Raw genomic sequence first — 27,335 nt, forward strand, 5'->3', positions numbered from 1 at the left:
GGAAAGGGTCACTCAGAGCCCCCATGTTCTTCAAATTATAAGAGAGGGTTACAGATTAGAGTTCCTCTCCCCTCCACCACCCAAGTTTCTCCTGACCTACCTTCCCAGGGATCCCTGCAAAGCGGCAGGAATCCTTCAGAACTTAAGAGAACTGGCCAGTCAGGAGGTCATAATACCTGTCCCAGTGGGCCAGCAAGGTTGGGGATTTTATTCCCACATTTTTGTGGTACCAAAGCCCTCAGGAAGGTATCGTCTTATTATAAATCTAAGGAACCTCAATGTTTTTCTTCGTTACAAGAAGTTCCGCATGGAGAGTGTTTATTCTCTCAGGAGACATCTCCTCAAAGACGTGTTTATGGTGACCTTAGATTTAAAGGACGCCTACCTTCATGTCCCCATATTTCAGGACCATCAAATCTTCCTGAGGTTCGCGATTGCCTCTCCAGAGGGAGTGCAGCACTGGCAGTTTGCGGCCCTCCCCTTTAGACTGGCATCCAGTCCGAGAGTCTTCACAAGGGTCATGGCAGAGGTAGTGGCTTTCCTGCACCTCCAGGGAGTGGCATTGATTCCCTACTTAGACGACATTTTGATTTACAGTCTGAGTCAGGATCAACTACTTCTGGATCTATCCAGAGTAATGGAGACCTTAGAAACCCTGGGATGGATCGTCAGCAGGGAAAAGTCCTCGCTGACTCCTGCTCAGACAAAGTTGTATCTAGGTTTCCTGGTGGACTCCTCAGAACAAAACCTAGTTCTTCCTCAGGGCAAGGTAGAGGGCCTCATATCAGCAGTCACGTTGCTGTTACAGGCAAGGACCATCTCCTACAGAGGTATCATGAGAGTACTGGGTCTGATAACAGCATCTATCCCAGCAGTTCCTTGGGCACTGCTACACTCCAGGGCCCCCCAGCACTTCCTCCTATCCTCTTGGGACAGGAGAAGAGACTCTCTGGACATAGAGATTGCCATTCCGGTCGAAGTAAAGAACTCCCTTCACTGGTGGCTTCTTCCTCAGAGGCTTCAGGGGGGCCTCCTTTGGAGCCAACTTCAGCCTCTAAGGATAACTACAGATGCAAGTTCCTGGGGGTGGGGAGCCCACCTGGAGGATCTAATAGCTCAAGGGTCCTGGGATTCAGAACAAAGAGGGGCCTCCTCCAACTTTTGGGAGCTGTTGGCCATAGGAGAAGCACTAAAGGCTTTCGAGGGAAGGATCAGGGGCCAGGAGGTGCAGGTCTTGTCAGACAATGCCACGGCAGTAGCGTTTCTGAATCATCAGGGGGGTACCAGATCCACAACACTCCTATCCCTATCAGTGGAGATCCTGTCCTGGGCGGAGAGTCAGATTCTTTCCATCTCCGCAATCCACATAAAGGGGACGTTGAAGGTAGAGGCAGACTACCTCCGCCGGCAGCCGATTCTGCAGGGGGAATTGGAACTGAATCCAAAGGTCTTTTCCCTGATAAGTCGGCAGTTTGGCGTTCCATAAATAGATCTCTTTGCCCGCAGAAAAAACAGAAGGGTAAGGAGATTCTTTTCCCTTGCTCGAGTGAGAGGCTCAGAGGGGATAGATGTGTTGGCACAAGTCTGAGATTTCCGACTGGCCTATGCCTTTAACCATCTGGGGTTAATTCCGGGGGTTCTTCAAAAACTGTTCCTCTTGGAAAGCAAATTGATTCTGATAGCCCCTTGGTGGCCCAAGAGAGCCTGGTTTCCAACCCTGCAGGGTTGGTCCATAGCCCCACCACTTCACCTCCCTGTCCGGGGCGACCTTCCTCTTCAGGGTCCAGTCCGCCACCCAGACCCCAGCTTCTTCAAGCTGATGGCCTGGCTCTTGAAAGGCAGAACCTGCGGGAGAAGGGACTATCGGACAGAGTAGTGGATACATTGCTCCTTAGTAGAAAGCCAATCACAAGGCGTATTTACGCCAAGACCTGGGCGATTTTCTCTCACTGGTGTCAGGAGAGAGGGACTTCCCTGCTATTTTAGAATTTCTCCAGGATGGAGCAGATCTAGGCTTGGCAACCAAGACCCTTAAGGCGCAGGTCTCAGCTTTGTCCTGTTTCCTCGAGAAACGTTTGGCATTACACCCCCTGATCAAGAGATTTCTCTTGGTCAGAGAGAGGTTGTCCCCTGTTCAAATATCTAGGTGTCTTCTTTGGGACCTTACCTTAGTACTAGATGGGTTAACAAGGGCCCCATTTGAACCGATAGATCAGATCCCTCTTAGGATCCTGACCTTTAAGTTGGCCTTTTTACTAGCAATCACCTCAGCTAGGAGAGTAGGTGACATTCAGGCTTTCTCTATTAAAGAACCTTTTTTTACTTTATTTGAGGACAGGGTTATACTTAGGCAGGACCCCCTGTACCTCCCTAAGGTAGCATCAAGTTTCCATAGGACTCAAGAAGTAGTGCTGCCTTCTTTTTGGAGTAACCCCAAGAGTGAAGAGGAAGTTTCTTTTCATTGTCTGGACGTCAGACGCTGTTTATTATCCTACCTAGAAAGGGTTAAGGAATTCAGAAGGTCCAGCCATCTTTTGGTTAATTTTTCTAGCCAAAGAAAGGGCCAACAGGCATCCAAGGCTTCTATAGCTAGATGGATTAAACATACCATTTCTTTAGCCTATGAGCAGTCCGGTAGGGCAGCTTCTAGAAATCTTAGAGGGCATTCCACGCGATATCTGGCAACCTCCTGGGCAGAAAGGGCCGGAGCTTCAGTGGAGCAGATATGTAGAGCCACTACATGGTCAAGCCAGAACACATTCCTGAGGCATTACAGAGTGGAGTTACTATCCCCTCAGGACCTGGCATTCGCCAAGAAGGTCCTGCAAGCGGTGGTCCCGCCCTAGAGGTAGGCCTGAGCTACTTGCTCTTCTCTCAGGGTGCCGTCCTGGAAGACGACTTGAGAAAATAACCAGTTACACTTACCGGTAACAGTGTTTCTGGGAAGTCTTCCAGGACGGCAGGCCTACTTCCCACTGTTCTATTTAGGTATGATGCAATATTTAGAGTGTGGTGGTGGTTATGTTTTTCACTCTTGTGCACTGGTGTGGGTCAATACTTTGTCACAACTGAGGAGCATCAGGAGGGGCGGAGGCCTTTAACCTCTTGATTGATTGTGTTTCCTGTTAGGTGGACCGGTCATCTCTCAGGGTGCCGTCCTGGAAGACTTCCCAGAAACACCGTTACCGGTAATTGTAACTGGTTATTATAATTTCCCCTGCTTTCGTCCATTCACATTTTTTCAATGGTTAACCACTTGTATACCAGGCCTATTTCTGACATTTGTTGCTTACAAGTTAAAATCAGTATTTTTTGCTAGAAAATTAGAACCCCCAAACATTATATATATATTTTTAGCAAAGATCCTAAAGCAGTGATGGCGAACCTTGGCCCACCAGATGTTTTGGAATTACATTTCCCCTGATGCTCATGTACTCTGCAGTGCAGTGGCGGCTGGTGCTAAAAAAATTTGGGGCGGCACAAATAAACTGAAAAAAATGTGAAAAAAAAAACATCAAGCGCAGCCACTTTGCCATCAAACGCTGCCACTGTGCCATCAAACGCTGCCACTGTGCCATCAAACACAGCCACTATGCCATCAATTGCAGCCACTGTGCCATCAATTGCAGCCACTGTGCCATCAAACACAGCCACTGTGCCATCAAACACAGCCACTGTGCTATCAAACGCTGCCACTGTGCTATCAAACGCTGCCACTGTGCCATCAAACGCAGCCACTGTGCCCACAAAACGCTGCCACTGTGCCCACAAAACGCTGCCACTGTGCCATCAAACGCTGCCACTGTGCCATCAAACGCTGCAACTGTGCCCATCAAACACTGCCACTGTGCCCATTAAATGCTGCCATTGTACCCATTAAATGCTGTGGCTATGCCCATCAAACGCAGCCACTGTGCCATCAAACGCTGCTAGTGTGCCCATCAAATGCTGCCAGTGTGCCCATCAAACGCTGCCAGTGTGCCCAATGCTGCCAGTGTGCCAAATTCTGTTAGTGTGCCAGTGTGACAGTGTGCTCAATGCTGCCAGTGTGCCAAATGCTGCCAATGTGCCCAATGCCGGTGTGCCAAATGCTGCCAGTGTGCCAAATTCTGCTAGTGTGACAGTGTGCCCAATGCTGCCAGTGTGCCAAATGCTGCCAGTGTGCCAAATTCTACCAGTGTGACAGTGTGCCCCCCGCCCGCTCGCCTTCTGCCCGGCACTTACTCTGTCTTGTGGGGCAGCAGGTGACAGCGATGAGCGGGGTCCTTTAGGCGACATTTTTAAAAATGTTTAACAGTTACCTGTTTAGAGTTACAGAGGAGGTCTTGTGCTATAATTATTACTTGCGTTCTAACGAACGCGGCGATCCCCCTACATGTGTGGTTTGAATACTGTTTACATTTGCAGGCGTGACTTATGTATGCATTTGCTTTGACGAGTGAACTCGGAGGGATGGGGCGCTTAAAAAAAAAAAAATGTCTTATTTATTTTATTTTTTTTATGTTAAAGGGGAAAAATTGTGTGTGATTCCCTTACCTGTGCAAACGTTATGATTTTAATGTAATTTGATTATAGGGGGTGCTGGTTGTAAGGGTGATAACTTTAATATGTGAAAGTTATAATGAACCACGCACCCTACTACTATGTGTAAACATAGATCAACGTAATTAGGTGTGATATCATAAACGACCACTAGATGTCTCTAGTGGATTAGCAAAAATAATTACCATAAATAAATGTGCAATCTCATAAAATTGTATACTCTAAAGCAGGGGCCCTCAAACTTTTTAGACAGGGGGCCAGTTCACGGTCCCTCAGACTGTTGGGGGGCCGCACTATAGTTTAAAAAAATATGAACTAATTCCTATGCACACATCTTATTTGTAGTGCAAAAAAAAAACAGGAAAAAACAGTACTATATTTAACAGTACTATATTTAAAATAAAGAACAATTGTAATCAATATGAACTTATCAGTATTTCACAGGCCCCCCTCATTACAGAACCACTCCCAATCACAGACCCCCCTCCCCATCACAGACTCACCCCATAACAAAGCCCCCTCATGACAGATCCCCCCATCACAAAGCCTCCCAACACAAACTCCTCTCCATCACAAAGCCCCACATAACAGATTCCCCCCATAACAGACTCCCCCATATCACATACTTCCCCCATCACAGACTTTCCCCATAACAGACTCCGCCATCACAGATCCCCCCATATCACAGTCCCCCCATATCACAGATCCCCCCCCATAACAGACTCCCCCATCACAGATCCCCCCATATCAGCCCCCCCATAACAGACTCCCCCATCACAGATCCCCCATATCAGTCCCCCTATATCACAGATCCCCCCATAACAGACTCCGCCATCACAGATCCCCCCATAACAGACTCCGCCATCACAGATCCCCCCCATAACAGACTCCGCCATCACAGATCCCCCCATAACAGACCCCCCCATATCACAGATCCCCCATATCACAGACTCCCCCATCACAGATCCCCCATATCACAGACTCTCCCATAACAGGCTCCCCCATCACAGACTCCCCCATCACAGACTCCCCCATCACAGATCCCCAATATCACAGATCCCCCATAACAGACTCCGCCATCACAGATCCCCCATAACAGACTCCGCCATCACAGATCCCCCCATATCACAGACTCCCCCATATCACACTCTGCCATCACAGATCCCCCATAACAGACTCCCCATCACAGATCACCCCATATCACAGATCTCCCCATCACAGATCCCCCATATCACAGACTCCCCCATAACAGACTCCCCATAACAGAGATCCCCCATATCACAGACTCCCCCCCATATTACAGATCCCCCCATATCACAGACTCCCCTCATCGATATTACACTGCCGCCCCTTGTATAATATCACAGCACTCCCACTCCCCTCTGTTACCTGTATCACACAAGACACGAAGCATGGTAGGTCCGGACAAAGGGCGGGACTTTGCAAGTGAAAGGCAGGTGATTGATTCCTGGGACCGCCCCGATGCCTAGTAACCAATCACCTGCTTCTTAACACAAAAGGTCCTTTGTCCAGACCTGTCATGTTTCCCGTCCTGTGTGATAAAAGTAGAAGAGGGCAGGGCGATGTTAAAGGGGCAGTCCGCGGGCCGGATAAAAAACGCTGGAGGGCCGGATTCGGCCCGCGGGCCGGCCGTAGTTTGAGGACCCCTGCTCTAAAGTGCATAAATGCATACAAATATACATGTAGCTACCCCTGGATTCTAAAAGACCCCAAACCCCTCCATTGAAATTTTAGTTAACAGAAAGTGACTTTATGGCATCGTAACCGTGTTTCTACATCCGAGACCAGATCAAAGCCAATTCTGGCTTTGTTCCGGTCCCTAGACAGCCGGGGGACATGCCGGCTGGTGGCTCGGGTCTCCCAGTGGGACGGGAGAGCCCAGGTGAGCCGCTTGGCTGTTATTACAAGCGGCGGGAGGGGACCCCCCTCGCCGCTTGTAATAACAGATGAGCGGCTGCTTAGCCACATCAGTTGTTATTACAAGAAAGCTGACCATTGGCACTAAAAAATGGTAACGGGGTGATGCCTGCAGCTTCAAGCATCACCCCGTTAACAACCACTTGAAGCCAATGACGTTCAGGTATGTGATTTGGCAGCAAGTGGTTAAAACACATGGATGTACATGCATCTTTTGTGCGTTTGTATCTCCTTAGATGTTCCATGAGATAACATGCACTGCATTGATGCATTAACACAATGTCACAGTAACTATGAGATAAAACAAAGTTCAGGAATATTCCTTTATCCCATTGTTTTGCAAATCTATGTACACTACAAACTGTACGATTAAATTGGTTCTGATATTGCTGTTTTAGTAACCTGACAGCTTATTATTCTAAATAGGAAACCTTCACTTTGTTTGCAAATATTAAAGATTTTAACCAGCTAGCCTATACATGGCTGGTCTCTGCTTAAAGCGGGGTTCCACCCAAATTTTTAACAATATCTGTATGTATTCGCTTCCTTGCCTAGATGCTGACATGCCGTTTAAAAAAATTTAAATCGCCGTAATTACCTTTTATTTTTCTATTCTTCTTTGCACTTCCTGGTTCTCCTCCCGTGGGAGTAGGCGTGTTTCTAGCCTCTCCCAGACTCCTGGGAGCTAGTCTCAGGCTTCCCAGGATGCCACTGAGCATGTGCGGGAACGAGCGGTGAATGCTGGGAGCACAGCATTCACCACATCCAGGAAATAAATGCTTGTGGGCTTCAAATGCCCACAATGAAGATGGAAACCGCCTGCATTGAATAATATAAGTTATTTTTTCCGACGAAATCTGACACAGGCGGACATATTACACACAATATGTCAGTATGTAATGCTGAGAAGAAAAGTTTGTGAATGAACTCAAAAAAAAAAAAAACGATAGATAGGTGGACCCCCGCTTTAATTGGCTTAATTTCAATCCATGTATGGCCTGCTTAACCACTACGCAGTCCCTAAATATCCTTCCACAAACCTTTACATTTTCCCTCTCCTGTACATACTGCCCACTGTCACACCCTCCACACTCTTCTCCTGTGCCCACTGTCATACCTGCCACATTCCTCTCCTGTACATAGTGCCTGCTGTCATACCCTCCACACTCCTCTCCTGTACATACTGCCCACTGTCACACCTTTCACACTCTTCTCCTGTGCCCGTTGTCATACCAGCCACATTCCTCTCCTGTACATAGTGCCCACTGTCATACCCTCCACACTCCTGTCCTGTACATACTGCCCACTGTCACACCCTCCACACTCTTCTCCTGTGCCCGCTGTCATACCTGCCACATTCCTCTCCTGTACATAGTGCCCGCTGTCATACCCTCCACACTCCTCTCCTGTATATACTGCCCACTGCCACACCCTCCACACTCTTCTCCTGTACATACTGCCCACTGTCTTACCCTCCACACTCCTCTCCTGTACATAGTGCCCACTGTCATACCCTCCACACTTTTCTCCTGTACATACTGCCGACTGTCTTACCCTCCACACTCCTCTCCTGTACATACTGCTCACTGTCATACCCTCCACATTCCTCTCCTATACATAGTGCCCCCTGTCATACCCCCCACAATCCTCTCTTGTACATACTGCCCACTGTCATGCACTTCTCTCCTGTACATACTGCCCCCATAATACCTTCCACACTCCTCTCCTGTACATAGTGCCCACTGTCATACCCTCCACACTTTTCTCCTGTACATACTGCCCACTGTCTTACCCTCCACACTCCTCTCCTGTACATACTGCTCACTGTCATACCCTCCACATTCCTCTCCTATACATAGTGCCCCCTGTCATACCCCCCACAATCCTCTCTTGTACATACTGCCCACTGTCATGCACTTCTCTCCTGTACATACTGCCCCCATAATACCTTCCACACTCCTCTCCTGTACATACTGCCAACTGTCTTTCCACATTCCTCTCTTGTACATACTGCCCCCATAATACCCTCCACACCCCTCTCCAGTACATACTGCCCCATCATACCCTCCACTCTCCTTCTGTACATACTGCCATACCCTCCACACTCCTCTCCTGTACATATTGCCCACTGTAATACCCCCTTGCCACTCCTCTCCTGTACATATTGCTCACTGCCTTACCCTCCACACTCCCCTCCTGTACATAATGCCCACTGGCATACCCTCCACACCCCTCTGCTCTGCATACTGCCCACTGTCATACCCTGCACACTCATCTCCTGTACATAGTGCCCACTGTTATACCATCCATACTCCTCCCCTATGCCTCTTACCCACAAAACAGTTCTTTAAAATTATATTGAATATCCTCAATGTTACCAGCTCTAGAATGGGCACACTTTTGTTAGTTCAACTAAAGGAAATCTTCTCAGTCCTCATATTTGTTCTGCTCATTATTAGTACTCATTTAATTTTGTGATTACTACTGTGATGTATGAAGGAACATAGGGGATGTCAGCTACTCTAAATATACCACAAAAAAAGTGTCTCTGAAAATATTTTTGAAATGTTGGCAACTATGTACCTGGTCACTGCCCAAGGGCCAACAGGTCAGGAGGGGGCTCCAAGAAAGGCTCCTGGAATTCAGTGATATTAAAGCGGTAGTAACATTACTACTTTTTAGAGGCCCTGAGGTAGGTTATGCCATAATGTACTAGTATGTACAGCATATTAGCACATTATGGTACACTTACCTGTCAGACTGAGCCCTCCAGCACTGTGCTGTGATCCATCCCCGCGGGTCCCGGGTGCTTCCATCATCACCCGGTCTTCCTTCCAGGTTCTGTGCCTTCGGTCACTTGCCTTGGCCAGGCTGTGTTGCTGTCACTCCCACGCATGCTCACGCGCATCCTCTCTCTCTCATCCCCCCTCCTTTACCCCCCCCCTCTCTCTCTCTCTCTCTCAACCTCCCTCTCTCTATTTAATTTAATTTGTTATAACAAAAAATTATTTGCATATTTATTTATTATAAAAAGCCCTACTAAAATCATCAGCACCAGGCCCATGATGTTCTTAATCTAGCCCTGCAACCAAGGTATGCAGAATACCATCTCGGAACTCACAAGACATCGACCCTTGAAGCAGATGGGCTACAGCAGCAGAAGACCGCACCGGGTGCCACTTCTTTCAGCTAACAGGAAACTGAGGCTACAATCTGCACAGGCTCACCAAAATCGGACAATAGAAGATTGCAAAAACATTGCCTGGTCTGATGAGCCTTGATTTCAGCTGCAACATTCCGATGGTAGGGTCAGAATTTGGCATAAACATGAAAGCATGGATCCATCCTGCCTTGTATCAACAGTCCAGGCTGGTGGTGATGGTGTAATTGTGTGGGGGATATTTTCTTGGCACACTTTGGGTCCTTTAGTATCAATTGGGCATCGTTTAGATGCCATCGCCTACCTGAGTATTGTTGGTGACCATGTCTATCCCTTTATGACTACAGTGTACCAATCTTCTGATGGCTCCTTCCAGCAGGATAATACACCATGTCACAAAGCTCAAATCATCTCACCACTAGTTTCTTGAACACAATGGGAACACTGCACTCCAATGGCCTCTCTGAGGAATGTTTCCAACACCTTGTTAAATCCATGTCACTAAGAATGAAGGCAGTTCTGTAGGCAAAAGGGGGTTCAACCTGGTACTAGCAAGGTGTACCTAATAAAGTGGCTGGTGAGTGTGTATTTATATATATTTTTTTCTACCAGATAGAGAGGTACTTATATGGATAGTGTGCTATTTACACAGATAGAGTGTCATTTAATAACCACTTTTTTCTTAGATTTTTAATATATAAAAAGGAAACAAGACCAACATTTTTGGAAAAAAAAAAACTTGCCTTTATTTTCTGTTATAAAACACATCTAATAAAAAATGCCTGGACGTTAACGGACACCCCAAAAGGACTTCTTTTTTGAAAGTAGACACCTCAAGTTGATCTCATTTTTTTGAAAGCTGGTAAAATAAGTCTTCAGTGATGAACTCGAAGCTGGAGTAATCACAGAGAAAGAGGAAGATATAAATGGGGAATCATCCATACCTGAACTGGGGTTCAAGAAGATACTTATTAGCTGTGCCTGGTTCAAATAAATAATTGCAGTGCCACAAATGGATGTGTGTATAAATCAACAATAAATGAGTGTGTAAATAAATATTACAGAAACAATGCAATCAAGTGTAAATATTACATAAAATTGTGAATAAATCAATCATCGTTTCATATTAATTAACTTCCACCAGTTCAAATAAATACATGAATAAATGAATAAAGCTTTCCCCTGTTCATACAGATTTATCCAACATGGAAGACAAATCCCAGCTGCGGATGTCACCAAACCACCACCAACAGTGTGCCCTCACCGGAGGAATTTGCTGTAAAATAAGAAGCAACATAAAACACTTTATTTCACTCTATAGATCAGGGGTCCAGGGGCCAGATCACAATCCCTCAGACTGTTGGGGGGCTGGACTATAGTTTGAAAAAAAAAAAATCAGACCCCCCCCCCCCATCACAGATCCCTCCCCCCATCAAAAAGCCCCCAATAACAGACTCCCCCATCACCGACTCCCCCATCACCGACTCCCCCATCACAGATCCCTCTAGTAGTATTACACTGCCCCTTCTATAACATCGCAGCACTCCCCCTCCCCTCTGCTACCTTAATCACACAAAACACAAAGCATGACAGGTCCGGACAAAGGGCGGGACTTTTCAAGTGAAAGGCAGGTGATTGATTACTGGGACCTCCCCGCTCCCTAGTAACCAATCACCTGCTTTTTTAACTGAAAAGGTCCCGCCCTTTGTCCGGACCTGTCATGTTTCTTGTCTTGTGTGATAAAAGCGGAGGTTCGCTGAAAAAAAAAATATTAAAAGCCAGCAGCTACAAATACTGCAGCTGCTGACTTTTAATATATGGACACTTACCTGTCCAGGGAGCCCGCAGTGTCGGCAGACGAAGCCGATCCGTCCTTTGGCTCTCAGCTGCTGCCGCCGCCATCCTCGGTAAGGGAATAAGGAAGTGAAGCCACATGGTTCCCTACTGTGCATGCGCGAGTCATGCTGCGCGTCCTCTCAGATCCCTGCTGTGTTCTGTGTCTCACAGAATACAACGGTGGGGGAGGACACAGTAGGCGGCAGAAGTGGCGTAGGTCACCGCAATCACTGCGGTGATCTATGCCAGGAAGTGGGAGCAAATACCTGTATTAGACAGGTATCTGCTCCCTCCTCCCCCCTGAAAGGTGCTAAATGTGACACCAGAGGGGGGGAGGAATCCAAAAAGTGGAAGTTCCATTTTTGGGTGGAACTCCACTTTAAGGTAGCAGAGGGGAGGGGGGGAGTGCTGCGATGTTAAAGGGGAAGTCCGTGGAGTGGGTAAATCACCCTGGCGGGCCATAGTTGAAGGACCCCTGCTATAGACAGAGTCCCCTCATTGTGTCTTCTCAAGCCTTGTCACTAGAACCCAACTGTGTTCAATTCCTCCACTAGGGGCAGTAGTGACAAAGGTAGCTGTATAGCAGTGGTCATCAACCCTGTCCTCAGGACCCACTAACAGGCCAGGTTTTATGTATTACCTTGGGGAGATGCAGACTAGAATTCTGCAATCACTGAGCAGCAAATGATATCACCTGTGATGTATTTCAGTTATCTTGCAAACCTGGCCTGTTAGTGGGCCCTGAGGATAGGGTTGATGACCATTGCTGTATAGGACAAAACTCACAAAATGGAGCGAGATGGGGGGAATCGTAGTGTAGAATTTATTAACCCAATAAAACAAATTCACAATAGCATAAAACTGCTTACAGAGACATGTACACCGCTGTCACAAACCAGCATCAATGGACGCCTCTCAGATTCGAAGCAGTGGCATGATGTCAGCACGCAAGCCCCACCCACTCTAATAGTCAGTTATTTTGGGAATTAAAAGAATTTTTTTTTAATGAATAAATAAATGAAGGGAAAAAAGAATGAATTTTAAGAGAGAACATGGTGGAAAATGAAAATAAACCCAGCCCCCACTGGACGGGCCAGTGATTACCACTATAATATTTGTGATTGGTTTACAGCAATCACAAGACACAGAGCCACTCCGATTGGCTTGAGGCCTAATTTACATGGGCTGTACTACAGCATACGCCAATGCAAGGGCCATGCTTACCCACATAGGAACGTATGGAATATTCTACTGAACTCATACTGTCTGCGTTCGAGAACCTGCACAGATGTCAAATTGGGAGCAGTGGCTGTCCATGAAGACACTTTCATCCTAAGTGATATCAATGGGACTGTCTGAACAGAGTTCATGGAACACGTGTGCATCCCAGTGCAGGTGAACACGGCCTTCACACAGACATACACTGTAGTATGCTCCGTGTGAACAAGGCCTTTGCACTGTCTAATGGAGCATGCACGCTCATTGAAATCAAGAAATATATATATATATATATATATATGTACACATATATACATACACACACACTTCTGCATATACATATGACCGGCTGTGATTGGACACAGCCGATCACATGGTTAACTGCTTGCCGCCCGCCCACCTTCAAATGACGGAGGGACAGTGTGGCTCTCGTTATGGGACGAGGTCATATGACGTTGCCCCAGAAAGGGCATTCTTGTGTGCAGCACAGCAATTTCAGCCATGTTGCTAGGACACAGCGCGACCCCGATCTCTGTAAAGAGCCGCGGCCCTTTAACCATGTGATCTTCTGTGTTCAATCACAGCTGGTCACATGTAAACACGGAGATGTCGGTAATTGGCAGGTAATCAGGGCACTGATTACTATAAAGCACCACCAGTGCCAGCAATCAGTGCCCATTAGTGATGCCAGTCAGTGCTTCCCATCAATGCCCATCAGTGCCGCCTCATCAGCGCACATCAGTATCAGCGAAGGAGAAAAATTACTTATTTACAAAATTTACCGACAGAAACACTGAAGAAAAACTTTTTTTTTTTTTTCAAATTTTTTTTGTTAAAAACAAAACCCAGCAGTGATTAAATACCACCAAAATAAATCTCTATTTGTGTGAAGAAAATGATAAAAAAATTCACATGGTTTACAGTGTAATATGTCCGCGCAATTGTCATTCAAAGTATGACAGCGCTGAAAGCTGGCCTGAGCAGGAAGGGGGTGAAATTGCCGGTAGGCAAGTGGTTAAAGAGCAGCGTCATCATGCGAGAGCGGCAGTTCTGGGGCGAAGTCATATGACGTCCACCCAGAACAAAAGCCGCACCGCTCTTCCGTCATTTGATGGTGGGCGGGCGGGAAGTGGTTAAACAAATAAATATCTTGGAGCTATAGAAAGTACTTTTTAGGTGCTGTATCCCCCCATACTATTGTTACCTATGGCCGCTGCTATACCTAAAGAGATATTCACCAAATATCATTAGGCCTCACAAGCAGGAATATCAATATATTGTGTAGTCCTTGGACACTTGAAAAGTCTATCTCATTGGGTACTTTGTGGAGCCATATAGGACATGTGCCCCTATAGATAGCTCACCAACATGCATTAGAACTGTATAAACCAAGGATCTGGAATTCTGAGCAGCCATCTACTAGACAGCACCACTACACGGGTTTCACTGATTCCTCTTAGTAATAAACACAAAGGCCAACATTGATTATTTTGCAGCTTGCTCATTTTTAGATGTGATGGCTGCATTTGTTTTCTTTTTATGCTTGTTTTTCTTCTATTTTCACTTGGTGATCCAGCCAGCAAGTCTGCTGTTTTTCAATAGAACAAGCTCTCTAGCAGAATGTATCAGGTACAGGGATGGAACCATTTAACACTAGCAGGGGTGCTTGCAATGATCAGCTTTTATTTCTGTAAAAGCTTTATCCTAAAAAGTAAAGAATGTGTTTGGTGTAAGGCTAGGTGCACATCTGTGCGGGAATACATATACTCACACGTATTCCTGCACACATAACACGTTGCTGCACAGAAGATGCACAGGAGTGCGATGAACTCTTCATGAGACCCCCGAGCACTGAAAAATGCCGTGCAGTTTACCTTCCATGGAAAGACATTGTGCAAAAAACGTCATTTCTGTGCAGCTGCCTTATAAAAGGCAGGAACCTTTTTCCTGCAGGAATCGCAGACTCACATAGATGTGAACCGAGCCCAACTGCTTATAGTGTTAGCTGGAGGTTGGCTTCAATGTGTTAGTGTATCTAAATCTGCTAATACAACTACCAATCCCTTACCTCCAGACTGACAATGCTGCTGTCCATAGGAGCCCCCCTGTGTTCATCCAGAGTGGGTGGGGGGACTCTAATATAGGAGCTGTGTTACTGGCAAGACCTCCAGGTGAAAACAGAGGGGAAAAAAAAAGAAAAGAAAGACAGCCACCACAACTAATGATTGGTAAGCTACAATATATTACATTTTTGCTTTTGGACTTAATACCGCTTTAGGAGTTAAACTTACCCTTCAAGTGATATTAAAGTATTATTAAAACCTCAAAATGTCAATGCTGCCTTCAATTGCTCTCTCGGTGCTGCTTCCCTGAACTTTCACTCTTCGTAGAAAATAGTTAAAACATACCTAAAGGCATTTTATTTAGTTGTATTTCCCTCTGTTTTTGTCCTGTTGTCACTGAAAGAAAATCCCACATTTTGGGTTGTCCCCAGAACAGTAATAGAGGGTAAATCTTCCAAAGGGGACACTAGTTCTGCTGACCCCGGGGACAAGCAGCTATTCCTTCACTTTGGAGGGATTTCCTTTGGCTATGGGGCAGGTAGTGAAGGAAATCTCTCCAATGGCACACAGAAGGCAAAGAAAAAACAAAACTGAGAAGGGTTCTAACCCTCCCTTACTGGGTAATGTCACCAGCTTAAAGAGCAAATAAACTTCCCTCTAATGTTTGTACCGATAGGTAAGTCTATATTAACCGCTTCAGCCCCGGATGATTTTACCCCCTTCCTGACCAGAGCACTTTTTACAATTCTGCGTCGCTTTAACTGACAATTGCGCGGTTGTGCGACGTGGCTCCCAAACAAAATTGACGTCCTTTTTTCCCCACAAATAGAGCTTTCTTTTGGTGGTATTTGATCACCTCTGCGATTTTTATTTTTTGCGCTATAAACAAAATAAGAGCATCAATTTTGAAAAAAAACGCATTATTTTTTTACATTTTGCTATAATAAATATCCCCCAAAAATATATAAAAAAAACATTTTTTTCCTCAGTTTAGGCCGATACGTATTCTTCTACATATTTTTGGTAAAAAAAAAAAAAAATTGCAATAAGCGTTTATTGATTGGTTTGCGCAAAAGTTATAGTGTTTACTAAATAGGGGATATTTTTATGGCATTTTTATTAATAATTTTTTTTTTACTAGTAATGGCGGCGATCAGCAATTTTTATTGTGACTGCAACGTTATGGCGGACATGTCAGACATTTTTGGGACCATTGTCATTTATACAGCGATCAGTGCGATTAAAAATGCATTGATTACTGTGTAAATGACACTGGCAGTGAAGGGGTTAATCAGTACTAGGGGAGTGTTTTCTAACTGTAGGGGGGTTGGGCTGTGTGTGTCACTAGACTGATCACAGCTCCGGATGACAGGGAGCAGTGATCAGTGACACTTGTCACTAGGCAGAACATTAGCATCTCCCCGTTCGTCCTCTCCGTGAGGCGATCGCGGGTATCCCTGTGGCGATAGAGTCCGCGGGACCCGCAACCCGACTCACGGAGCTCCCGGCCGGCGGCGCGCACGCAATGGCACGGCGGGGAATTCAAATGGACGTACAGGTACGCCCATTTGCCCAGCCGTGCCATTCTGCCGACGTACATCGTCGTGCGCTGGTCGGGAACCGGTTGAGGTGCAGCTATAGGTACTGTGAATATCTCCTAAACTTGCACAGCTTAGGAGAGATTTACTGTATACTGCGCTAATTACATCATCGGCGCATGCGCTGGAAAGGAACGGCTGCAGGTGGGGTTTCTTCAGAGCCCTGTGCCTTGACCGGTGGTTCCCGGGCACATGTACTGGAGTGACATCACGCAGCTCTGGCCAATCACAGAGCTAGAGTCCACGGACCCGGAAGAAAGACGGGCGAAGAGGGATGTGGCCTGCAGCGGGGACAACGAGGGCATCATTTGCAGGTAAGTGTCACATAATGTGCTAGTATGCAATGCATACTAGCACATTATGCCTTTACTGTGCAGGTAAATAAACAGTTTACTTCTTTAAACTGGACCATAAGCAAGGATTAAAAGATGGAGGAGCTGCATACTCAGTAGTCAATTAACCCTTGGCGCTGGCCGAATGCAAATATGTGGTATCTTGGTGTCTGGTCCTTAGTGCCGAGGGACCACATATTTGTGTAACGTGCAGCCAATACACTTGTGCCGAGAGCACGCCCACCACGGTTACCATTGCTTAACCAAAAGGTCCCAATCACAGCGGTCATGTGATCTTACGCCCCGCCTCCCATCATAAACCTCTGAACTACGTAACGACCGCCCGCTGCAGTTGTACTGAGGCAGGTCGTCTCTCCTACGTGAACCGCTGTCATTGTATGTGGGCTCGCGCAGGCACTGTTGCGGGCGGGCGGGCACACACCACTCTCACTACGGGAGCATGCCTGCGGGTCAGGCGGACTTGATGTCCAGTGGCGGCCTGCGTTTGCAGTGAGGAGAGGCAGAATCTGGATCTGTCTTTGTAAAGAAGGCGGATCCCCATTCTGACAGATGACATGACAGAGATCTATTGTTCCCAGTGATCGGAAACAGTGATCTCTGTCATGTCCCTGGCAGCCCATCCCCCCTTACAGTTAGAACACACTTAACCCCTTGATTGCCCCCTAGTGATAACCTCTTCCCTGCCAGTGTCACGTATACATTGATTACAGCATTTTTATAGCACTGATCAATGTCACTGGTCCCCAAAAAGTGTCATTTGGGGTCAGATTTGTCCGCCGCAATGTCGCACTCCCACTAAAAATCACAGATCACCGCCATTACTAATAAAAATAATAAAAGTCCCTATATCTGTCGCCTACTGCGATTTATTTTACCAAAAATATGTAGAAGAATATATATCGGCCTAAACTGATTATCAAATGTGTTTTGTTTGGATATGTATTATAGCAAAAAGTAAAAAATATTGTTTTTTTGTTTATAGCTCAAAAAATAAAAACCGCAGAAATGATCAAATCCACCAAAAGAAAACTCTTTTTGTGGGGAAAAAATGACGTCAATTTTGTTTGGGTACAACATCGCACGACCGCGCAATTGTCAGTTAAATTGACGCAGTGCCATATCGCAAAAAATGGTCTGGTCATTAAGGGTGCAAACCATTCCGGTCCTTAAGTGGTTAAACCAGGCCGTGAGGAGGTAACATTCTGCCTCACCACCTGTCAAACACACTCGGATCACTTTTCAGAGGAGCAGCATTGCCTACCGCACTTGTGAATGAGCCCTTCGTTGCATTCGGTGACAGCACCCTTAGGGCTCGGTCAAACGTGAAGTTGGGGGGTAAAAACCTACATTTGAGCCATGGTTTTACTGCCCCCAATCTCTACTATCTTTAGCTGCAGAGGTAGTAGATGAAGGTGCACACGTACTGCGGTAGGGATTATACCCCGTTGTTTTCATTGGGTGATTATGAGCCCCTCTGAGAACGCCATGCAATGCACACAGTTGCAGCTTGTGGGGTGAAATCAGGTGGTGAGGAGGGAATACAACTCACACCCTTCCCTCTACTCCACAAGGGGGCAGAGTGCTTCACTTTAATGGCTCACACTTAATGGGCATTACCTGCCAAGTGTGACAGGGTGTAGAATTCCTGATGTGACCATGACATGTGTACACCCCGGGCCACTGCAGCTAAAGGGGGTGGTAAAATAGGGCTCAGCTATGGTGTTTTACCACTCAAACCACAACAAGCCCTTACTGTCATGCTTTTTAGGGACCCCTGGGATTAGTACACACAGGGGCCCCTCTGGCCTGATGGGGGCCTCCCCCAGATATTATGATCTCTACAGCCGGCCATATACTCCCCATTACACCACACAGCACACAGTACATTGTGTCTGTTCCCCCCCCACGGCCTTCTTCTACCTACCCCCGGCTTCCTTCCCCTCTGTCCTCCTCACCTCAACACCTCTGCTCTCCCCAGTCACCAAAATACCCGGATTGGTACAATTCATTTCTTTATACAGCAAGAATAACACATCATTGAAATCTCCATTCATTTCCATTCCAAGATGGCGCCGACCTGCGGCCAGAGGGCGGGGCTAACTCACTCCTGCCTTCAGCTCATTGGTCAGGGAGATAACCGTATGCAAATTAGCCATGAGGGAACGGGCAAACTGCCCCCTAGTGACAGTTTTCAAGAATGAAACCCTTAAAAAAGCCATGAGAGTGTAATGAAATGTGAACTGAATGTAATGATATAAGATTTCGATGTGTACAGTGTTGTATGATGACATATGGGCAACAAATAAGATGGTGTGACGTCACCATAAGATGAATGACAGGCAGTTACTGGAAGAGGCTGAGGCTGCAACTGTCAGATCACTTCTCTTTAGGAGTTGCTGAGTGTGGTTGCTCTGAGCTGTTGCTCTGCGATCTCACAGCGTTTTACTGCTTTTCCTCGTGACTGACTGCGATTTTATCAATTTTAATTGATATTTATCGCTATTTATACCATCTTATTGCTAATTCTAATATTATTATTAATATTAGAATTTTTTAGTTTTTTTCAGGTATATAAGGCATCCTATACCATCAGGATGCCTCGTCCTTCTCGTCCCACATCCCGGCAGAGGCGTTCTCGTCAGGACGGCGGAGAGTCACCGATCGCCCATCGGACGAGGTCTAGAGCCCATCATCGGAGGAGACAGGAGGACCACAGGAGCCGTTCCCCAAGAGACCGCGGCCGTGCTCCTCAACAACCCCCATCACCGCCACCGGTCATCGAGCCGAGGGGCGAGGTGCAGGTAATCTGTTCTATTTGCTTTTCAGATTTTCAAGATGGAGAAGACACTAGGATTCTGCCCTGCATTCACCAGTTCCACACAGAATGCATCCAGCGATGGCTGCAGCAGAGCGGAACCTGTCCTCTGTGCCGGGCTGCTGCTGTCCCCGTCCCACAACAGCCCCGGGGACTGCTCCTTCAGGACATTGAAGACCTGCTCAACAACTGGTTTGCTGTTCATATTGATGTTAATGGTGCTCCAAATCAGCCATTTATGCCCAGGCGTAGGGTCCGTTTACTCAGAATTTAGGGGAGGCGGACTGTGTGCAGTGAGAGTAAACAAAGTCTGATCTTTGCTATTAGGGGGAGAACTAGTGTCAATGGGAGGAATAGTGCCCGATCATTGGTGTCAGTAGAAGGAATAGCGCCCCATCATTGGTGTCAGTGGAAGGAATAGCGCCCCATCATTGGTGACAGTGGAAGGAATAGTGCCCGATCATTGGTGTCAGTGGAAGGAATAGTGCCCCATCATTGGTGTCAGTGGAAGGAATAGTGCCCCATCATTGGTGTCAGTGGAAGGAATAGCGCCCCATCATTGGTGACAGTGGAAGGAATAGTGCCCCATCATTGGTGACAGTGGAAGGAATAGTGCCCGATCATTGGTGTCAGTGGAAGGAATAGTGCCCCATCATTGGTGTCAGTGGAAGGAATAGTGCCCCATCATTGGTGTCAGTGGAAGGAATAGTGCCCCATCATTGGTGTCAGTGGAAGGAATAGTGCCCCATCATTGGTGACAGTGGAAGGAATAGCGCCCGATCATTGGTGTCAGTAGAAGGAATAGCGCCCCATCATTGGTGTCAGTGGAAGGAATAGCGCCCCATCATTGGTGACAGTGGAAGGAATAGTGCCCCATCATTGGTGACAGTGGAAGGAATAGTGCCCCATCATTGGTGTCAGTGGAAGGAATAGTGCCCCATCATTGGTGTCAGTGGAAGGAATAGTGCCCCATCATTGGTGTCAGTGGAAGGGATAGTGCCCCATCATTGGTGTCAGTGGAAGGAATAGTGCCCCATCATTGGTGTCAGTGGAAGGAATAGTGCCCCATCATTGGTGTCAGTGGAAGGAATAGTGCCCCATCATTGGTGTCAGTGGAAGGAATAGTGCCCCATCATTGGTGACAGTGGAAGGAATAGTGCCCCATCATTGGTGTCAGTGGAAGGGATAGTGCCCCATCATTGGTGTCAGTGGAAGGAATAGTGCCCCATCATTGGTGTCAGTGGAAGGAATAGTGCCCCATCATTGGTGTCAGTGGAAGGAATAGTGCCCCATCATTGGTGTCAGTGGAAGGGATAGTGCCCCATCATTGGTGACAGTGGAAGGAATAGTGCCCCATCATTGGTGTCAGTGGAAGGAATAGTGCCCCATCATTGGTGTCAGTGGAAGGAATAGTGCCCCATCATTGGTGTCAGTGGAAGGGATAGTGCCCCATCATTGGTGACAGTGGAAGGAATAATGCCTCAAGGGCTGAATAAAGACAAACAAAGGGTCGCAGTTTAGAGACCACTGTAAAACCCCTTTTACACGACTGACCCACTCGGATCCACCTGACCTTTTTTCAGGCAGATCTGAGCGGGCCACACATTGATTTGTATGGGCAGGCAGATGACAGTGGAGATGTGTCCGCTGACACCTGCCTGCCATTCGATCCGACAAGATCCGCTCAAAAAAAGACGGATGGCGATACGTTCGCCATCCATCCAGCGGATCGGATGAAAATGGACATGCAGTGCGGTTTCATCCGATCTGCCCATAGAGAACAGCCGAGCTCTGACAGGTCCGTCCCTTCACAGTGAGCAGAGACGGACCTGTCATCCGCCGGCTCAGCGAGGATCAACGGAGCCATCTCCCACTGAGCTAGCGGAGCCTGTCCAGTGGATCCGCCCCGTGTGAAAAGGGCCTAATGTTAAGGATTTGATATTTTTAAAATGAAAACTGTATATTTGTAAATGTATAAAATATTTAACATCTTTCCTCTAAACAGCTTCTAGTAGTTTTATAGTAATTGATGTTTTGAAAATAAATAAATACATAAATAAAGATTTGTATCTATATCTATAAGTATATACAGTGGAACATCGGATTGCGAGTAACGCGGTTAACGAGCGTTTCGCAATATGAGCACTGTATTTCTAAAAATCCAAACTCGGTTTGCGAGTGTTGTCTCGCAAGACGAGCAGGATTCAGGCCAAAACGGTGTGCAGTACTGCTTTTGGCCTGAGGTGGGGGGGCACCGGAGCCGAATGGCGCCGATTGTCGCCGTTCGGAAATGCACGGAAAGGCCAGAGGACAGTTCGGCTTACCTCGGCAAACCTCGGAAAGGCTCGTGAGTCTTTCCGAGGTTTGCGAAGGTCAGCCGAAGTGTGCTTGGGCCTTTTCGGCCGTTTCCGAGGCTCTCCGGCGCCCACCGCCTCTGGCCACATGCGGTATTGCATCTCATTGAAGGCAATGCAGAACAAATAATTTTCGTTTCCATTGACTTCAATGGGAAAACTCGCTTTGATATGCGAGTACTTTGGATTACGAGCATACTTCTGGACAGGAGTATGCTTGTAATCCGAGGTTCCACTGTATAAGTATAGTAATAACAGATATTTTCTTTTTATTCAAGGTGTTTATTTAAAAAAAAGCAAAAAACAAACAAACATATCTATACTTACCTGCTCTATGCAATGGTTTTGCACAGAGCAGCCCCTCTGGGTACCCCCGCTGGTGTTCCAGGACCCACCTCTTCATCGGGTGCCCCCACAGAAAGCCGCTTTCCCTGGGGGCACCTGTGCATTGATGCAGAAAGTGGGACTCGGCCCGTCCGGCACCCCATGCCACCGGATTCGATTGACAGCAGCTGGAGCCAATCACTCCCGCTGCTATCAGTCTGTCCAGTGAGGAGTGAGACACCGGCAGAAGCCGGATCGGATGGGCTCAGGTAAGGAAGGGGGGGGGGGTCAGGGGGGCAGCTTCAGCAGTGAAGGTCCTTCACCTTAGTCCGTAGAATGCATGAAGGTAAAAAAACTGAAGGCTTTAGAACCATTTTAAGATAGCCATACACCGTAAGATATGGAGGGGCTGAAGGAAAGGGAATGTCTGATTCCCCTATCCGTGGTAAACATTGTGTGCCCCAGGGGCAGACAGACAACCAAATTAGGAGAGAGTAGATTGCACACACAGATTATAGGATGAGGCCTACTACAAACATACATCCAACATTAAAAAAACGATGACTAGCATCCAGTAGGGTAGCTTAGTGTAGTTAGTGTAGGTCCTGCCCTAGAAGAGTCTACCTTGCCGTGGTGGGCAGGCTTGGAATCTCTTGGTCAAAAGTGTGTCAGCGAATGGGAGAGAGGATCACTAGATTTTCACTTTTGGCCAATTGATTTCACCAAAGGACTCTTGGTTGAATCAGAGTACATGAAAAAAGCTGTAAAAGGAACAAATGTTTCTAGGTCCATAATCATACAGTATTTTCATAAACGCACTTAAAAATTGTAGATTTTCATTTGAATTGCTTCTTCTTTTATTTAACCCTTTTATGACAAGAGGTCTGTACTCACCATAAAACCCTTCTCTTGAAGTTTTTCAAGGAACACACGATCAGTAGGGGTAGAATCTGAGACTATTGGGCTATTTGCTGACTTTATGAGGAATTGCACATTGGCAAGAAAAAAGTCCATCGGTCATTCAGGTATAACCACCCAGATCCATGATGCTTATATTATTTAGAAAAGCAGAGTAGGAGTAGATCATAAACACAAAGGATTGATTATCTGCAGGAGATTGCATTTTGTCTGGAAGTTGGAACCTTATCCTTATAACTGAACCAGGGACCTAAATATATATTGTTTCCCCGGAGTCCAGGTTCAAGCCTATAGGCGTGTATAAAGAGGTGCCAAAGCCACCATGAGATGGTGGAATGGAAAGCAGGTAGTCCTTTACGGGGACTCTCGGGAATGGCATAAAGAGAGTCAGACTACATCCAAAAAATGGATAGAAAACTTCCTAGGATAAACAAGAGTTGAACAGATGGATGGAGGTACAATGAGGGACATTTAAGTTTACATCTGAATGGTTTGTGACAGCAATACAAATACGTTGCTAAAATGTGTTACATAATGTGGGCCTAATGGATGAACTGCTGCTACTTCTGTTTCCTGTGAATACAGGGAGAGAGGAGAGAGCTAATACAGATTAGCAAAGCACTGGATCGAGTGAGGACTCAGGTAGGTATTTGGGTTGGGGGCAGAGGCGTAACTAGAATGTTCCCTGGTGCAAGAAATCATGAAGGGCCCCCTGGCCCCCAACTGATCTGGGGCCCTTTACTTCCATTGTGGGACCCTTTATTATGGTCCCCCAGTGGGCCTCCTCCCTGCCATCTTGGGGTTCCCCCCACGGTCATGGAACACCAGGGAAGGACACAGCAGCACAGGGGCAGCAGGACAGAGATAAGGAGGTGGCAGGAGTGGCATGTTGAGGAGCCGATGCCCTCCATTTCCCTCCTGCAGCCACTGAATGTCTTCAGGAGAGAGAGGGGGGTTTCAGTGGCTGCATGGAGGATCCTCTACATGTCACCGACCCTGCCGGATAGCAGCAAGACAACACTGGATTGACTGGGCAGGGACAACCTAGCATAACAGCATAAGAGGGCCTTAAAACAATGTTATATATAACCATATTATCACCTCTCACATCACCTCTGTAACCCCTGTCCTCCGCTCAGCATCCCTGTCTTCTGCCCACTTTAGACAAGTAAAGGTGCAAAGGCTGGAAAACTATATCACCATCATGATTGGCAGGCAAAAAACTATAAATATAAATGATATATTTAGTCCGTAAAAGTCTATATGGAAGTTATGAGGAAGTGGCTGCCTTCCAGAAAGAGCTGAAACCAAGCTCCAAGATCTAAAGGAGAAAACACAAGGAGGGGAGGCACCTCTGGGTGTAGTATGTAAACCAATTTATTAAAAAACCAATGTGCAAACAACTCACATTTGGACGAATAAAAGACAGCATGTGGTAAAAGTATGATCCATCATGAGAAGGGTCCATCAGATCCTGAGCCCGTACGCTCAGGAAACGCGTCACAGCTCCGCGTCTGCCTTCCACCAGCGTTCCAGGCCTTGCTCTGAATTCCATCACCACCACGGCCGGCTCTAGCGGTGTACAGCAAGCCATACGCACGGCAGCCAGCAGAGACATCTGTGATCGATCTGACGGACCCCTCTCATGATGGATCATACTTTTACCACATGCTGTCTTTTATTCGTCCAAATGTGAGTTGTTTGCACATTGGTTTTTTAATAAATTGGTTTACATACTACACCCAGAGGCGCCTCCCCTCCTTGTGCTGTCTTCTGCCCACCTCTGGTATCCCTGTCCTCTGCTATCCCCCTCCTCCGCTATCCCCCTCCTCCGCTATCCCCGTCCTCCGTTATCCCCGTCCTCCGTTATCCCCGTCCTCCGTTATCCCCGTCCTCCGTTATCCAGGTCCTCCACTATCCAGGTCCTCCATTTTCCTCGTCCTCTGCTATCCAGGTCTTCCACTATCCAGGTCCTCCGCTACCCTCGTCCTCCGCTATCCTCGTCCTCCGCTATCCTCGTCCTCCGCTATCCTCGTCCTCCGCTATCCAGGTCTTCCGCTATCCTCGTCCTCTGCTATCCTCGTCCTCCGCTATCCTCGTCCTCCGCTATCCTCGTCCTCCGCTATCCTCGTCCTCCGCTATCCTCGTCCTCCGCTATCCTCGTCCTCCGCTGTCCAGGTCCTCCGCTGTCCTCGTCCTCCACTATCCAGGTCCTCCGCTATCTTTGTCCTCCGTTATCCCTGTCCTCTTCTATCCAGGTACTCTGCTGCCTGTCCTCGCAGTACAGGGAGGGCAGCTTCGCTGAAAGGGAGGATTTTCGGTTTTCCCCATACATCGAATGAACAAAATGATCTGATTCCTCCATCCTCCAAACATACAAGGTGACTGGGGGAATCCCTCTCGCTTTGTATTGTATTCTGACGGTGAGGAGCCAACCCCGCTGTCACCATACAATGATCATACAATGATCAGTGTTTAAAGCTAGAGCTGGTGGTACCGATCATTGGGGAAAAACCTGACAAGCTGGTTGTACAGATTGATAGATAGACTTGTGTACAACCAAGTGGTTCATCGATAGAAATCTGGAGGGTCCCTGGAGAACTGGCTGAATTTGGATCCATGTATGACAGAATGTCTATTGAAATTGCCTCTTATAGAGGATGAATTACTAAAGACAAATAGGCTGCTGACTTTGCATAGAAAGTTGCACTTTGTAAGGAAATTGGCCCCAGAGTTTAGTAAATGAGGAGGGGGGGAGGGGAGCTCTGCTGACTTCCACCATTCACTTGCAAGCAAAAAAGCAGTTTTTTTTTTCCTTGCATGTGATTGGGTATTGTTTGCAAAGTGAAACCTAACCTCATTTATTAAGTTCTTCCTTTGAAAACTGAACTGCCTATTTGCCTTTGGTCAATCAACCGCATGGTCTCCATTGGAAGCCCATGTAACAGGGTGACAACGCAGGAACAGAACTGGGATACAGATTAAGGACCACTTCACACCATAGAAACGCAGTCCGGATGTGTTTCGGATGCTTTTCTGTATGTGCATTTTTGGTGCTGTTTTGGTGTGTTGCAGTGCATTTTTCCCATTCTTTTGTCTTCACCTTAAATAAGGGCCAGTTCACATCACATGCAGTACAGTGAGTTTTTTCTGCAACAAAAACGCATGGAAAGTCCGTTATATGGTCTCCAATGCCATAGATCACACCAGTGCAGTCAGTTCTAGTGCATTCCAGTTCCAGATAAAAAAGAACATGCTGCATAAAAAAATGCATTACAAACACACTAGACCCCAGTACAGTGAAAAAAAAAAAAAACAGGAGAAAAGAAAGCCTCTGGAATGCATCAGAAATGCATCAAAAACACATCAGAATGTGCCAAAAACGCATTATAAACTTGCGTAGAAATGCATCCGGAACAGATCTGCAGTGCATTTTTGTGGTGTGAACCAGCCCTTTAGACATGTGTGTTTCAGTGCATTTTTGGTGCATTTAGCTGTGTTCCAGTGTGTTTTACCGTTTTACAGTACAGTTAAGTGAAGAAAAAATGCAGCATGTTCTACATTTTTTTCTGGAACTGGAAAACCACACTGATGTGAACTATGCCATTGAAAACCATATATCCTACTTTCCATGCATTTCTGATGCAGAAAAACACTGGACTGCATGTGGCGTGAACTGGCCCAAAGAGCATTGTCACCTAGTTAGCGCAGGCACCTCCATGGCAGGATCACCGGGTATTATCCTCTATCCTCATCCTCCACTATCCAGGTCCTCCACTATCTTCGTCCTCCGTTATCCCTGTCCTCCGCTATTTTCGTCGTCCACTATCCAGGTCCTCCTCTACCCTCGTCCTCCACTATCCAGGTCCTCCACTATCTTCATCCTCCGTTATCCCTGTCCTCCGCTATCTTCGGCCTCCACTATCTTCGTCCTCCACTATCCAGGTCCTCCACTATCCTCGTCCTCCATTATCCTCGTCCTCCACTATCCTTGTCCTCCACTATCCTCGTCCTCCGCTATCTTTGTCCTCCACTATCTTCGTCCTCCACTATCTTCGTCCTCTGCTATTCAGGTCCTCCGCTATGCCTGTCCTCGCAGTACGGGGGGGGGGGGGGCAGCTGAAAGGGAGAATTTTCTGTTTTCCCCGGAGTTCAGTTTTAAGAATATTTGATGGTGACAACAGTGTCTGGCAGCCCATACATCAAATGAACAAAA

This window comes from Aquarana catesbeiana, linkage group LG02 (genome assembly GCF_042186555.1).
Source record: "Aquarana catesbeiana isolate 2022-GZ linkage group LG02, ASM4218655v1, whole genome shotgun sequence".
Classification (NCBI taxonomy): domain Eukaryota; kingdom Metazoa; phylum Chordata; class Amphibia; order Anura; family Ranidae; genus Aquarana; species Aquarana catesbeiana.